General features: G+C 41.3%; 1 protein-coding gene across 1 annotated transcript in view; it reads right to left on the minus strand.

The window, feature by feature from the left end:
* nlrc3 (NLR family, CARD domain containing 3) overlaps window positions 1–15,104 on the minus strand; it is a 112,980-nt gene extending 97,876 nt beyond the window's left edge. Inside the window, exon 1 of the mRNA XM_059978842.1 lies at window positions 14,736–15,104. The gene's annotated coding sequence lies outside the window, so the exon portion shown is untranslated. The remainder of the gene's footprint in view (window positions 1–14,735) is intronic.
* Between the last annotated feature and the right edge of the window lie 1,366 nt (window positions 15,105–16,470).

Here is a 16,470-nt window from a genome sequence, read left to right on the forward strand (position 1 = left end):
TCTCATTCTTAGGTAAGGAGACCACAACAGTACACTATACTTCAGGTGTGGTCAGACTAGATCTCTACATCACCTCAACAGAAGAAGTTCACACACATTCCATAAGACATGGGAGCAGAATTAGGCCATTTGGCCCACTGAATCAGCTGTCGACATTCCACCATGGCTGATTTAGTCATAGTCAAAGAATACAGAAACAGGTCCTTTGGCCCATCTAGTACATGCTGTACCATTAATCATCCTAGTGTCATCAACCGGCATCCAAACCATAACCCTCCATACCCCTCCCATCCATGTACCCATCCAAATTTCTCTTAAACGTTGACATTGACCCTGTACCCACCACTTGCGCTGGCAGCTCGTTCCACACTCTCTCCACCCACTGAGTCAACAAGCTCCCCCTCATGTTCCCCTTAAACATTTCACTTTTCACCCTAATACATGACCTCCAGTTGTAGTCTCACCCAACTTCATTGGAAAAAGCCTATCTATGCTCCTCATACATTTTTTATACTTCTATCAACTCTTCCCTCAGTCTTCTACGTTCTAGAGAATAAAGTTCTATCCTGTACTGTTTTGTAGCTCCAAAACTAATTTAAATAAAAACACGGAGTTGGGAATAACATGTCTAACTTCGTTTTTACTTTAAGCAAGGCGTGCGCAAATTAGTGGATGCCATTCATGTACTTATACATATAACCCATAATGAATTACGTAAACAACAAAGAAGTATCAATCAAGCAATTTATTTACACTGTCACTCAAATATTACTGAAATATTAAACGCTCAGCATTTCTCCCTGCTTAGCCAAAAGCTCTAACTCAGTATAGAATGCATTGCAACTTTTACACATGAGGCTGAGAACCTCTTCAGTGGTGGTTTCAGGAGTTGCTGCTGGTTCTGACAGCTCTAGTCACCTTTCTTCTGGATGGCTTGGCATCCCAAACGCTGCATGGCAAGTTGCTCGACTTGTTGATCCACCCAGGTTATCAGACAAAGCTTTGATCCAACTCTTTCAATTTGACCTCACCTAAATGACTGACATGAAGCTCCTTCAACATTTTAGCTCTTAGCTTGGATAGTACAAAAACTCTCAATCCCTACATAAGGCAACTCTGGTCAAGGGCAAGTTCATCCCGACACAAGTAGCAATAGGGGATGTGGAATTTCTGCTGCACATTCCAGCCATTTTGGGTGACCATGTAGACCTGAGACAGTGTTGAGTCTTTTCTGGTTTCCCTTTGGATCATCTTTGCTGTAATAGGGAGCCATTCGATTTGTATTAGGGAGAATACATCAAAAGGAGTGGCCTCTTTTGTACATTTTTCAGTTATTTCCATTTCCAAGAGAAAACAGAACAATCTATCAGCATTTCCATGATTAGTCATCTCTACACTTATGCTGGTGTTCATAGTGGAACACCCTTCTGTAGATTGAAAATGGACACTGGTAATTGATGATCAGTAACAATGGTAAACTCTCTCCCATACAATTATTGGTTAAAACGTTTTACTCTCCAGACCAGAATCAAGGCCTCTCTTGTCAATCTGTGTGTAATTTTTCTTTTGCAACAGCAAGGCAAGGTGATGGAAAGGTTATGGGGCATTCACTTCCATCACTCATAGCATGAAACAAAACTGCACCTACACCATAAAGTGAGGCATCATAAGCCAGCTTCACTGGATAATGTGCAATATAATGTGTGAGTACAGTGTCTGACATCACCATTTCCTTTACCTTTTGAAAGCCACCTCATGCTGCTTTCATATTGCCATTTCTTCCCTATCTGTAGTAGTAAGTTCAAGGGGTGGAGCACAGCAGCCAGGTTTGGCGGGAACCTGTTGTAGTAATTGACAAATCCTAGAAAGGACCACAAATGTGACTTGTCCTTTGGCCTTGGGGCATCCACCACTGTTTGAATTTTCTCAGCACACTTGTCTGAATACTTGAGCATCAATGGTGTGACCACAGTAAGTGTTGCTTTGTTTAAAGACTTCACACTTGTTGTGTCATGCTGAGACCATAATCTTTTAATCTTTTTAACACTTTCTTGAAATTTTGTAGATGTTTCTTGTCATCCTTGCCAGTGACAATGATGTTATCCGTAACAATGAGTGCCTGGGCAGCCTTGCAGCGCCTGATCCATAACTTCTGCCAGACTGCAGGTGCAGTTGCTACTCCGACAATAGGCCTACTATAGCAAAGAAGCCCTTCGTGAGTGCTTATGGTGAGAAACACTTTGGGCTCTTCTTCCATCTTCATCAGTAGGTAGGCCTCAGCCAAGCCCACTTTGCTGAAGTATTTTCCTCCAGAAAGGTTTGAAAAGATATCCTCTACCCTGGGCAAAAGCTATCGATCTACTTTCAGTACTGGGTTGATCGTGACCTTAAAATCACCACAGATCCTGACAGATCCATTCCTTTGGCTACTGGGACTACTAACATTGCCCATAATCTCCACTCAACCTTGGAAAGAATTCCTTCAGCTTCCATGCAATCTAGCTCACTGTCTACTTTATCACGGATGGTATGAGGAACCAGGTGGGCTTTGTAAAACATGGATGTGACATTTTCATTTAACACTATTTTACCCTTGGTATGTTTGAATTTTCCAATGCCATCCTTGATCACTGCTGTGGCATCATCCAGTGCCTTTCTTAATTCACTTTCAATTGACTCTGTTGCAGGAGATGTGTCATGTAAATGGTGGATGATCTTCATTAAGTTGTAGTTGTCTCAGCCACTCATGTCCCTACAATGCTGGCCCTCCTGGTTTTTCCACATCCAAGCCTAATATGGCTCATTGGTTGTTGTATTTCATTGTTACGGCTGTCTTTCCGTCAGGAGTTATCTGTTTTCCAGTATAAGTTCTTAGATGGATATCTGCAGGCTTCAGTTCAGTATCTTTGAAATGTCATTCAAACTCATTTTATGAAATGTCTGAAACAACTGAGCCAGTGTCCAATTCCATTTTAATTAATTTGCTGTTCACTTCTAGTGTCAAATTGCTTGTCTATTCTTAATGTGCACATTGTAACTAGCAAGATTAGCCAGTTATGCAAAAATCTCATCATTATCAGATTTTTCATCAGCAACACACAGATTAGCGCTCTTTTTGAAAATGCAACTTGACTTTTTATCTCTTTCTCTTCTCTGTGCAGCCCATTTATTTTTGTCTGCCTGGCGTGCTCTTTGTATGTGTCCTACTTTATTGTATCTCCTGCAAGTTTCGCCTTTAAACCTGCATTGGTTTGGTGTATGTGAGCCCCTGCCTTAATGGTAACACAACTTGTTCAGCAAGTATTGGAGAATAAAGTTGCAACGTTTGCTGTGTGGCCAGAACTATGTGACCAGCCTTGTGTTTGCTATTTGCTATGTATCCAATTTATTGACCAGAATGTAATCTCTGTATTGCCTCTGTACTATTGAACGCATCAGCGCCTTGAGAATGTAGCTAGCCTTGAGAATGTAGCTAACAGTGAAAGTAAGCATGTAGAGATAACGGTGGTAGACAGGATCGTGGAGTGGTGTGATGGTATGGGGACCAGTCAAGGCCGGGAAAGGGGACACGTGTTCCAGGGAGTAGACTAGAGCAAGTATGGGCTATGGAGTGGTGTGATGGTATGAAAACCAGTCAAAGCCGGGAAGGGGGTCACGTGTTCCAAGGAGTAGACTAGACAGGATCATGTGATGGTGTGATGGTATGAAAACCAGTCAAGGCACTAGAACAAGTATATGATAATGCAACTGAGATAAGAAATTACTATAAAGAATACTGTGAACTAGGCTCAGCAGGCAATTAGTGACACGTTCATTAATTGTCTCAGCTTTTGTTTGCAAATAAAGGCTTAAATTTCTCGAAGAATCTTCTGCGTCTCCTGGTTATTTCAAGAAACCACAACACAAGCTGCTTTCTGTTTGCAAATTGCAAATTTGTTCACATTCATTTTCATTCCTGACTGCAACTCTTTTGTGTCTCTGTCTGCTGTTTCCATTGATACAGCTATTTCAACTGTTCTTTTATGTGTCGCTTTGCACCAGTTCGGAGCTTTTTTGAATGCTTTCTTGTAAGATTCCACAAATTAAACATCTCTCAGATCATTGTAAAGCCCATTACCAAACTGACAATGTTCAGACAACTTCTTCAATTCAGCCATGTACACTGAAATGGACTCCCTTTCCTTCTGATTTTACTTATGAAATCTGAAGCACTCTGCAATCAACAATGTTTTTAAATGTCCTTACAATATCATCAGCAAAGCTCATTTCATCTGGTTTGGTCGGAGCAGTCAAACTCCTAAGCAGACTGTATGCCTTTAATCCTAATGCACTCAGTACTCACTTCTCATTGGCCATTTCATTTGCTTTAAAATACCACTCAATTCATTCCATAAACAGCAGTCAGTTATCTTTTGTGCAACTGTACTCGTCTATCTTTCATGGCCATCTTATACACTCACTGTTTATGAACCCATGAGTTTGTCCATTTCTGCCTTTTTTTAACTGGAACGTCTCTTCCCTTCCACAAGAACATAAGAAGTAGGAGCAGGAGTAGGCCATCTGGCCCATCGAGCCTGCTCCGCCATGATTGATCTAACCATGGAATCATCTCCACCTACCTACCTTTTCCCCCTAACTCTTAATTCCTCTACTGTGCAAAAATCTATCCAACCTTGTCTTAAATATATTTACTGAGGTTGCCTCTGCTGCTTCATTGGTCAGAGAAATCCATCGGTTCACCGCTCTTTGGGAAAATAGTTCCTCCTCATCTCCATCCCAAATCTACTCCCCTAAATCTTGAGGCTATGTCCCCGAGTTCTAGTCTCACCTACCAGTCGAAACAAGTTTCCTGCCTCTCTCTCATCTATCCCTTTCATAACTTTATATGTTTCTATAAGATTTTCTCTCATTCTTCTGAATTCCAGCGAGTACAGTCCCAGGTGACTCAATCTCTCCTCATAGTCTAGCCCCCTCATCTCTGCAATCAACCTGGTGAAACTCCTCTGCACCACCTTCAAAGCCAGTGTATCCTTCTTCAAGTAAGGAGAGCAGAACTGCACGCAGTATTGTCTTCTTGACAGGCTGCTGCACCTGCAAACCAACTTTTTGTGATTCGTGCACAAACACTCCCAAGTCCATCTGCACAGCAGCATGCTGCAATTTTTCACCATTTAAATAATAATCTGCTCTTTCATTTTTCCTTTCAAAGTGGATGACCTCACATTTACCAACATTGTACTCCATTTGCCAGACCCTTGCCCACTCACTCAACCTATCTATATCTCTCTGCAGTCTCCATATCTTCTGCACAATTTGCTTTTCCACCAAATTTACTGTCAACGGCAAACTTAGATACACTGCACTCGGCCCCCTCTTCCAGATTGCTAATGTATATCATGAACAGTTGCGGGCCCAGCACCAAACCCCTGCAGCACACTGCTCACCGTTTATTGCCAACTAGAGTAACACCCGTGTATCCCAACTTCCTGCTTTCTATCAGTTACCAATCCACTATCCATGCTAATACATCACCCCCAACTCCATGCATCTTTATCTTATGGATAAGTCTTTTATGTACCACCTTATCAACGCCTTCTGGAAATCCAAGTAAATAACTTCCATCTGTTCCTCTCTATCCACTGTCTGAAGAACACATGCTACAATTTTTTAACTCAAATGTCTCAGCGAGCTATTTTTTTTAACTCAAACATCTTGCTGCACATTTTTTAAAACGGGAATGTCTTGCTGCACTTCATTAGGTAGGTAGTTGTCTCAGGTCCATTTAAACCCTCCTTGTGACCAGTGTTAAGTTTTATAGCTCCAAAGGATACAACAAGTTAAAATAAAAACATGTAGGTGGGAGTAATATGTCTAACTTCATTCTTACTTTAAACAAGGCATGTTCATATGATGTGGTAGCACAATAACATATGCCATTCGTGTACTTTTACATGTAACCTATAATGAATTAAGTAATCAAAAAAGGATGCTTAATTATATGATATACAGTGGCATGCAAAAGTTTGGGCACCCCGGTCAAAATTTCTGTTACTGTGAATAGTTAAGTGAGTAGAAGATGAACTGATCTCCAAAAGTCATAAAGTTAAAGATGCAACATTCTTTTCAACATTTTAAGCAAGATTAGTGTATTATTTTGTTTGGTGTGAAAACAATTTTAGTGTGAAAAAAAGGAAAGGAGCACCATGTAAAAGTTTGGGCACCCCAAGAGATTTGAGCTCTCAGATAACTTTTACCAAGGTCTAAGACTTTAATTAGCTTGTTAGGGCTATGGCTTGTTCACAGTCATCGTTAGGAAAGGCCAGGTGATGCAAATTTCAAAGCTTTATCAATACCCTGACTCCTCAAACCTTGTCCCAACAATCAGCAGCCATGGGCTCCTCTAAGCAGCTGCCTAGCACGCTGAAAATTAAAATAAATGATGCCCACAAAGCAGGAGAAGGCTATAAGAAGATAGCAAAGTGTTTTCAGGTATCCGTTTCCTTAGCTCGTAATGTAATCAAGAAATGGCAGTTAACCGGAACGGTGGAGGTCAAGTTGAGATCTGGAAAACCAAGAAAACTTTCTGAGAGAACTGCTCGTAGGATTGCTAGAAAGGCAAATCAAAACCCCTGTTTGACTGCAAAAGACCTTCAGGAAGATTTAGCAGACTCTGGAGTGGTGGTACACTGTTCTACTTTGCAGCAACACCTGCACAAGTATGACCTTCATGGAAGAGTCATCAGAAGAAAACCTTTCCTGAGTCCTCACCACAAAATTCAGCGTCAGAAGTTTGCAAAGGAACATCTAAACAAGCCGGATGCATTTTGGAAAAAAGTCCTGTGGACTGATGAAGTTAAAATAGAATTTTTTGGCGGCAATGAGCAAAGGTATGTTTGGAGAAAAAAGGGTGCAGATTTTCATGAAAAGAACACCTCTCCAACTGTTAAGCATGGGGGTGGATCGATCATGCTTTGGGCTTGTGTTGCAGCCAGTGGCACAGGGAACATTTCACTGGTAGAGGGAAGAATGTATTCAATTAAATACCAGCAAATTCTGGAAGCAAACATCACACTATCTGTAAAAAAGCTGAAGATGAAAAGAGGATGGCTTCTACAACAGGATAATGATCCTAAACACACCTCAAAATCCACAATGGACTACCTCAAGAGGCGCAAGCTGAAGGTTTTGCTATGGCCCTCACAGTTTCCCGACCTAAACATCATCAAAAATCTGTGGACAGACCTCAAAAGAGCAGTGCATGCAAGATGGCCCAAGAACTAGAAGCCTTTTGCAAGGAAGAATGGGCAAAAATCCCCCAAACAAGAATTGAAAGACTCTTAGATGGCTACTGAAAGCGTTTACAAGCTGTGATACTCACCAAAAGGGGTGTTACTAAGTACTGACCATGCTGGGTGCCCAAACCTTTGCTTTGGGCCCTTTTCCTTTTTTGTTATTTTGAAACGTAAAAGATGGAAATAAAAAAGTAATCTTGCTTAAAATATTAAAGAAATGTGTCATCTTTTATTTTATGCCTTTTGGAAATCAGGTCATCTTTTACTCGCTTAGCTATTCACAGTAACAGAAATTTTGACCAGGGGTGCCCAAACTTTGGCGTGCCACTGTACTTACAATATTACTCAGATATTACTGAAATATTAAACACAAAACATAACCTATTCAACCTTCCTCTATAATTCAGACCCTCAAGTCCCAGCAACTCCTTGAAAATTTTCTCTGCACTCTTTCAATCTTATTTACATTTTTTCTGCAGGTGACTAAAACTGGACACATTGCTTCAAATTAGGCCTCACCAATGTCTTATCTCCTATACTCAATACATTGATTAGTGAACGCCACTGTGTCAAAAGCTCTCTGATGAAGGGACTCAGCCCAAAACGTTGACTGTTAACTCTTTTCCCTGGATGCTGGCTGGCCTGCTGAGTCTGACATAGATCATCCTGCGCCAACCATCAGGCTCCCACCTGTACTAACCCAACTTTCCTCTTACACATGCTCATCAGTTCCCCACCAAGCTTTCAGCCACACACCCCAATCAAAAAAACAAAGCAAGCTGCTAGAGGAACCCAGCAGGATGCTGGCCTGAGACATTGGTGTTTCCCCTGTCTACACAGATGCTGCTTAACTTGCTGAGCTCCTCCAGCAAGTGATTTTTTTTTTGCTTCACATTCGGAAGTCTTTGGGCTGTCGGAGAACCCACGTAGTCACAGGTAGAAGGTACAGTCGTCATAAAGGAAGCAACAGAGGTCAGGACTGAATCCAGGCCTCTCGAACTGTGTGGCCACTTTGCTAACTACCCCTTCCCTTATTTCCAAAATCTTACTTTTCATTGACATTAAGAAAAAGTGACAAATCTACACCAACACAGAACTACAGAAGTCTCAAGCTAACAAATATTCTTAATATATAGAACAGCAAAAGTACAGCACAGACTGTGTGCTTCAGCCCACAATGTTGTACTGTCCTTTTTGACCATAGGTCTTATAGGATCAGAATTAGGCCATTTGGCCCATCGTGTCTGCTCCACCATTTCATCATGGCTGGTCCAATTCCCTCTCAGCCCCGATCTCCTGCCTTATCCCTGTATCCCAATCAAGAGTCTATCAACCTCTGCCTTAAATATATATAATGACTTGGCCTCCACAGCTGCCTGTGGCAAAGAATTTCATAGTTTCACCACTCTCTGGCTAAAGAAATTCCTCCTCATCTCCATTCTAAAATGATACCCCTCTATTCTGAGGCTGTGTACTCTGGTCTTAGACTCTCCATCACAGAAAACATCCTCACTACATCCACTCTATCAAGGTCTTTCACCATTCAATAGGTTTCAATGAGGTCACCCTTCATTCTTCTGAATTCTAGTGAATACAGTCCCAAAGCCATCAAACGCTCTTCAAATGACAAACCACTTTAAGCGACTCTTAACCTACTCTAAGGCCAATCTACCCCTTCCCTCCCACATAGCTCTCCATTTTCCTATCATCCATGTGCCTATCTAAGAGTCTCTTAAATGTCCCTAATATATTCTTCTACCACCAGCCCTGGCAGCATGTTCCACACACCCACCACTCTCTGCGTAAAAACTAGACCCTGACATCCCCCAACCCCCATTCTTTTCTCCAGTCACCTTAAAGTTATGCCCCATGTTATTAGCCATTTCCAACCTGGGGAAAGATCTCTCTCTGTCAACTCAATCTAAAGTTCAAAGTTCATAGTAAATTTATTGTTAAATTCACCATTTATATTTATATATATATATTTTTTTAATTATTATATATGTCACCATATACAACACTGAAATTAATTTTCTTATTGACATTCACAGTAAATGTGAAAATGACAACAAACTGTGCAAATAAAAATAAGAGAACAAATACTAAAGGAAGTTGAAGAAGTTAGATATGACCCTTGTGGCTAAAGGGATCAGGGGATATGGAGAGAAAGCAGGTACAGGGTTCTGAGTTGGATGATCATCCATGATCATACTGAATGGCGGGTGCAGGCTAGAAGGGGTGAATGGCCTACTCCTGCACCTATTTTCTATGTATCTATGTTTCTAAAAAGAATAAAATAAATACACAAAATGAGTTGTAAAGTCCTTAAAAGCGAGTCTATAGATTGTCCATAGGTTCTTTGCCTCTTTTCATCTTCACATTCAATTTCCTTTTGCAATCATCATCAGCTCTGTGAATATTTCAACTATGCTAAAATTGTTGCACTAAACACCAATCACATTTGGGGTTATGCACAAGTCACTAATTACCAGCATTATGCTGAGATGACCTCAGACAACACACAAACATGCAGGCGACGCATTGAAGGCTACGAGGTTCCAAACCATGAAACCACACTGCGTGCAGTAGCATATGCAAACTGATGTAGAACCCTGAAGGTTCACTTTGCACAGGATATCTGCAGTCAGATCAGCCACCAGACCTCCTCATCCATGAACTGTCTTTTTAATTGTTAATTCAGAACATACAGTGGCTCCCATGTCCTGTTGGCTCTTTGATCGCTACAGCATTGCATCGGACACTCCCAGAGGCCTTGGGCAAACATACCACGGGTTAGATATAGAACTTCTGCTTCAGAAAGTAAAGCATGAATGTGTAATTCTGAAAGTTCGAAGTGAATTTATTATCAAAGTATGTACGTGTCAACATATACTACCCTGAGATTCATTGTCTTGTGGGCATTCATAGTAGACAAAGAAACACAATGAAAATCTATACACAAACACACAAAGACACACAAACAACAAATGTGCATAAAAACACAAACTGTGTGATTACAAAGAAATAAATGGTAATAATTAATAAATAAATAACATTGAGAACAGGAGTTGCAGAGTCATTGACAGTGAGTCTGTAGGTTGTGGAATGACTTCAGTATTGAGGTGAGTGAAGTTATCCAAACTGGTTCAGGAGCCTGATGGTTGTTGAGTAATAACTCACACCATGCAGACATCTTAAACTATGTCTCAGCCAATCCCAGGCTCTACTTCTTGTTGCAGTAAGTAGTGGTGCAGAGAGACTGATACAGACTTTAAACCTTGTGAGTTAGAAAAACTTCAGGAAATAAATGGCCACTATCCTGGTCACAATTGCTGTAAAAGGTCCATTACAGGAAAAGACCTGCCTATGATTAAACACACCTACAAGGAGTACCGCCACAAGAAAGCAGTATCCATCATCGAACCCCACCATCCAAGCCATGCTCTTTTCTTGACGCTGTCATCAGGAAGGAGGAACAGGAACCTGAGGACCCTGGATTCAGGAACTTACTCTTCAACCATCAGGCTCCTGAACCAGCATGGATAACATCACTCAATTTCAACTCCAAACTGATTCTACAAGCTATAGGCTCACTCTACGACTCTACAACCCATGTATTTATTTATTTGCACAGTTTATCTTTGTTTCACATTAGTTGTTTGTCAGTCTCTGTGTGTAGTTTGTTTTTATCAATTCAATTGTATTTCTCAATTCTATTGCAAATGGCTGTAAGAAATGAATCTCAAGGTAATGTATGGTTATATATACTACACGTACTTTGATAGTAAATTTACTTTGGCTTTCAATTTTGAACCAGCCTTCCCAATCTATTGTCTCCACTCTTCTTGCAGCTTCCCAGAGGAGATGTAAAGGAGAAAGACATTGACAGAGTAAAAGATCTGTCTCCTTGGCCTCTCTGTTCCCAATGACACTACAGTTATATAGCAGTGTTTTAGATTTTGACGGTACGGGATGACTTCCTTGCCTACTGTAGATTTTAACATTGCTTCCACCAAGTGCTGGCTGCCATCTGTGACAGATTTCACTGCCCTCTTTAACTTGTCACCCAGCCCTCTCCTGCCACCAGTTCTTATTATCATTCAACTGTACACACCTACACAGCTAAATGAAACAACATTCCTCTGGGACCAAGATGTAAAACACTACATTTATCACGTACAGCAGGCAGAATAATATTGACACAATTATATTAATAGATTCTTTTTAAAGTGTTCTATCGATGTACAGTACAAGTCGACATAGTGCATATATGACATATAGTTAAATATACAACAGTATTATTGCTACTTATACTGTCATCAATAAGAAAAAACTTATTTATAGAGCACTTTTCATACAAATGATGTTAGTTAAAAGCAAAACTAATAAATAATGTGTACTGGTGGTAGCAGGATGTTCAAAAGTCACGCAGCCTGGGAGAAGAGGCCTCACCAAACATAGAAACATAGAAAATAGGTGCAGAAGTAGGCCATTCGGCCCTTTGAGCCTGCACCACCATTCAGTATGATCATGGCTGATCATCCAACTCAGAACCCTGTACCTGCTTTCTCTCCACACCCCCGATCCCTTTAGCCACAAGGGCCATATCTAACTTCCTCTTAAATATAGCCAATGAACCAGCCTCAACTGTTTCCTGTGGCAGAGAATTCCACAGATTCACCACTCTCTGTGTGAATCTTCCCCAACATCGGAAACAATCTTCCTGCATCTAGCCTGTCCAATCCCTTTAGAATTTTATACGTTTCAATAAGATCCCCCCTCAATCTTCTAAATTCCAGTGAGTATAAGCCTAGTCGATCCAGTCTTTCTTCATATGAGAGACCTGCCATCCCAGGAATCAATCTGGTGAACCTTCTCTGTACTCCCTCTATGGCAAGAATGTCTTCCCTCAGATTAGGGGACCAAAACTGCAGACAATACTCTAGGTGCGGTCTCACCAAGGCCTTGTACAACTGCAGTGGAACCTCCCTGCTCCTGTACTCAAATCCTTTTGCTATGAATGCCAACATACCATTTGCCTTTTTCACCGCCTGCTGTACCTTCATGCCCACCTTCAATGACTGGTGTACAATGACACCCAGGTCTTGTTGCATCTCCCCTTTTCCTAATCGGCCGCCATTCAAATAATAATCTGTTTTCCTGTTCTTCCAACCAAAGTGGATAACCTCACATTTATCCACATTCAATTGCATCTGCCATGAATTTGCCCACTCACCTAACCTATCCAAGTCACCCTGCATCCTCTTAGCATCCTCCTCACAGCTAACACCGCCGCCCAGCTTCGTGTCATCCGCAAACTTGGAGATGCTGCATTTAATTCCCTTGTCTAAATCATTAATATGTATTGTAAACAACTGGGGTCCCAGCACTGAGCCTTGTGGTACCCCACTAGTCACTGCCTGCCCTTCTGAAAAGGTCCCATTTACTCCCACTCTTTGCTTCCTGTCTGCCAACCAATTCTCTATCCATATCAATACCATACCCCCAATACCGAGTGCTTTAAGTTTGCACACTAATCTCCTGTGTGGGACCTTGTCAAAAGCCTTTTGAAAATCTAAATATACCACATCCACTGGCTCTCCCCTATCCACTCTACTAGTTACATCTTCAAAAAATTCTATAAGATTCGTCAGACATGATTTTCCTTTCACAAATCCATGCTGACTTTGTCCGATGATTTCACCTCTTTCAAAATGTGCTGTTATCACATCTTTGATAACCGACTCTAGCATTTTCCCCACCACCGATGTCAGACTAACCGGTCTATAATTCCCCGGTTTCTCTCCCTCCTTTTTTAAAAAGTGGGGTTACATTTCGGTCCTAAAAGGCTCCCCTTTATCCCTAAACTTTTAAGTAACTTCTATGTTACTTTTAAGTAACATCATTTTGTCCTTTATTTTTCCGTTTGCACTTTATCCTGTTGTAAAGTCCTTTGAAAAACAAGCAGGTTTTTCTCCACAGAGGTTGGGTGAGTTTAACCAGAGGTGATGGGTGAAATGTTTAAGAGGAACATGAGGCGGGAACTTCTTACTTCTTCGCTTGGAGGGTGATGAGAGTGTGGAATGAGCTTCCAGTGGAAGTGGTGGATGTGTGGTGATTTCAACATTTAAAGAGAAATTTAGATAGGTATATAGATGGGAGGGCTATGATCTGGATGCAGGTAGATGGTCCTAAACAGATTAATGGTCTGGCACAGACTAGATGGGTTGAGTGGTCTGTTTCTACACCGTAGTGTTCTGTGATTCTATGAACAACATTGTTTGTATGAAAACTGCTCTATAAATAAGTTCTTCTTCTTCTTCTTCTTCTTCTTCTTCTTCTTCTTCTTCTTCTTATTATTATTATTATTATTATTATTATTATTATTCCTGCTCCCCTTTATTTGAAGCAGTACCTCTTGACACTGTCAATAAACTGGCTTGAATTTTCCAATACACTCCCATATTTTGAACTGCACCACTAGATCAGATTGTTTCCATCTACAACCTCAACTTCAATCATCGTTAACACGTTAATTAGGTTACTCCTGAGACATGGACAACATCTGTATGCAATTGACATGTATGACTAAATTAGAGCAGGAAAACATTTATGATCTGAAACCTTGGGAACTGTTGTAAAGGTGTTGTAAAGACTATTTCAAATGGAGCTCTGACAGCAAGGGAAGGGCTGGTTTCAAACCCAGACCAAGGGCGAAGTGAGTGGACTGAGTACCAGCTGACGCAAGTAGCTGTATAACAGGGACTCACTCTGTTACAGAACATGCAGACCACTCTAGTACAACCACTTAGTACACTTACCCCTTAATAATCAACTACACACACCCTCTTACACACATCTCTCCTGCACTCACATTCACACACCTCCTCCAGCACCCATATATACTCACCCCTTCAGCACCCATTTACATAGTTTTTTTTTTACAGGGGTCACAGTTTCAGAATAAAGGGGAAGCCTCTTAGGACCGAGATGAGGAAAAACTTCTTCACACAGAGAGTGGTGAATCTGTGGAATTCTCTGCCACAGGAGACAGTTGAGGCCGGTTCATTGGCTATATTTAAGAGGAAGTTAGATATGGCCCTTGTGGCTAAAGGGATCAGGGGATATGGAGAGAAAGCAGGTACAGGGTTCTGAGTTAGATGATCAGCCATGATCATACTGAATGGCGGTGCAGGCTCAAAAGGCCGAATGGCCTACTCCTGCACCTATTTTCTATGTTTCTACACTCACCTCTCCAGCACCCATTTACACACTCCTATCCATCACCCATTTACACACACCCATCTAGTACCCATGGTAGACTTACCCCTCTAGCACAGACGGACTCCTGTCCCGTAACCATCGAAGTGGCGTACTCCCAATACTATTCTGTGTAAACTATTAATCTGTTTATAAAAATATTGTACCTAAAGGAGAACTTACCACATGTATTGTGAGAAATTTAGAATGATCAAAGGTCAAGTAAAGATTAGCGAAAGTCTGTCTGATGATCCGAAGAACCAAGAGTCAACTTCTTTTAGCCGTTAAGATTGTTTCCTTTTCAAATGTTATTGACTACTCAAAGAAAAACTACTTGCAGGTTCTTGGTAGGTAGTAGAAAACCACAAGCAGATCTACGCAAGGAGCCTTCTGATTACAACAGTCTGATAACTTCCCTCTGCATTTAAAATCCAGATGATTGGAGAACTTGTCTTGGCACAGCGTGACAGCCACTGGTTCCAGAGGTGCTCCTTTGCAGCCAGCAAATTGTTAGAGTTTCATTGTCTTCTTGAGGGGAGAACCATGCTTGTCTTCCATTCGTAACACTTCTTCCTGTTCTTGAGCTTTTTTGTCTTCCTGTTGGTATCACAGATGACAGGATGTGGAGAGCAATCACCAGACTACAGACGCAAATAGGACACAACAAATATATATGTGGTGTTCTGGTGGGGACCATCCACCACACCTGTTGGTGCAGTGATCTGGAGCAGCAGAAGTTACCAAACTGGTCCATACATAGCCATCACAAGAAGGCGGCATCCGTCATCACTTTCTCACTGCTGCCATCAGGAAGAAGGTACAGAACCCTTGTGTCCCACAACACCAAATTCAAGAACAGTTATTACCCTACAGCCATCAGGCTCCTGAACCAGCACAGATAACAGTGCATGCAGAACATGCTGACATATAAGTACTTTAACAATAAACTGACTTTGAACTTGAAAAACAATTAAGTAAACAAATGATAGCCTTGTGAGACTGTAAGGTGTGTCTGTCTGTGTGTGCGTGCATGTGCGCATGTGTGTGCATGTGTGTCTGCATGTCTGTACGTGTGCCTCTGTGTGTGTGTGTGTGCAAGTGTGTCTGAGTCTGTGTGTGCGTCCATGTGTGTGTGTCTGTGTGTGCATGTGAGTTTGTGTGTGTATGTGTGTGTGTGTGTGTGTCTGTGTGTGTCTATGTATATGCATGTGCGTGCATGTGTGTGTCTTTTTCATCTTCATAGAGATGTTGAAGTGTTCAAGATTCAGTATTGTTTGGTGTCATTTCCTGTGCACAGATGTAATGTAGAATGAACTAATTGTTACTGCAGATCTGATGCAGCACAAAAAACACAAAAGATAAAAAAGAACACAGCCAATTTAATAATAGAGCATAATAAATATAAACACATGAGATAGCTTATATACAGAGGTTGATAGTTTGTCCATAAAGTGACACTAAGCACAGGAGTGTCTGTACAGCAGGTGACTCTGACAGGAAATGATAAAATAGTGATTGTTTGAGGTGTGGAGGGGTGGGTTTGTGGGTGGGAGTGTTGATCAGCCTTACTGCTTGGGGAAAATAACTGTTTTTGTGTCTGGTGGTCCTGGTGTGGATGTTACTTAGCCTCCTCCCTGATGGGAGGGAGACAAACAGTTCAAGAGCAGGAACTGAACAAAGTTGGAAAGATTAACCTTCTCTGCTAACATTAGGGTTAACATTTCCTTGCTTAAGAGGAACATTGCTTTATTTGGCAGCATTCATTTATACAGTCAAATGGTAATAAACTTGGTCTTGAACTCGAACTTGAGAACTGCTGTGCGTGCAGCTTCAAGAAGATTGAAGCTTTCCACGGTAAGTTACCGGAAATACCACAAACAGTCTGCCGATTGGTGCATGTCTCCATTTCTGTGGTGGA

Source organism: Hypanus sabinus, chromosome 9 (genome assembly GCF_030144855.1).
Source record: "Hypanus sabinus isolate sHypSab1 chromosome 9, sHypSab1.hap1, whole genome shotgun sequence".
Lineage (NCBI taxonomy): Eukaryota > Metazoa > Chordata > Chondrichthyes > Myliobatiformes > Dasyatidae > Hypanus > Hypanus sabinus.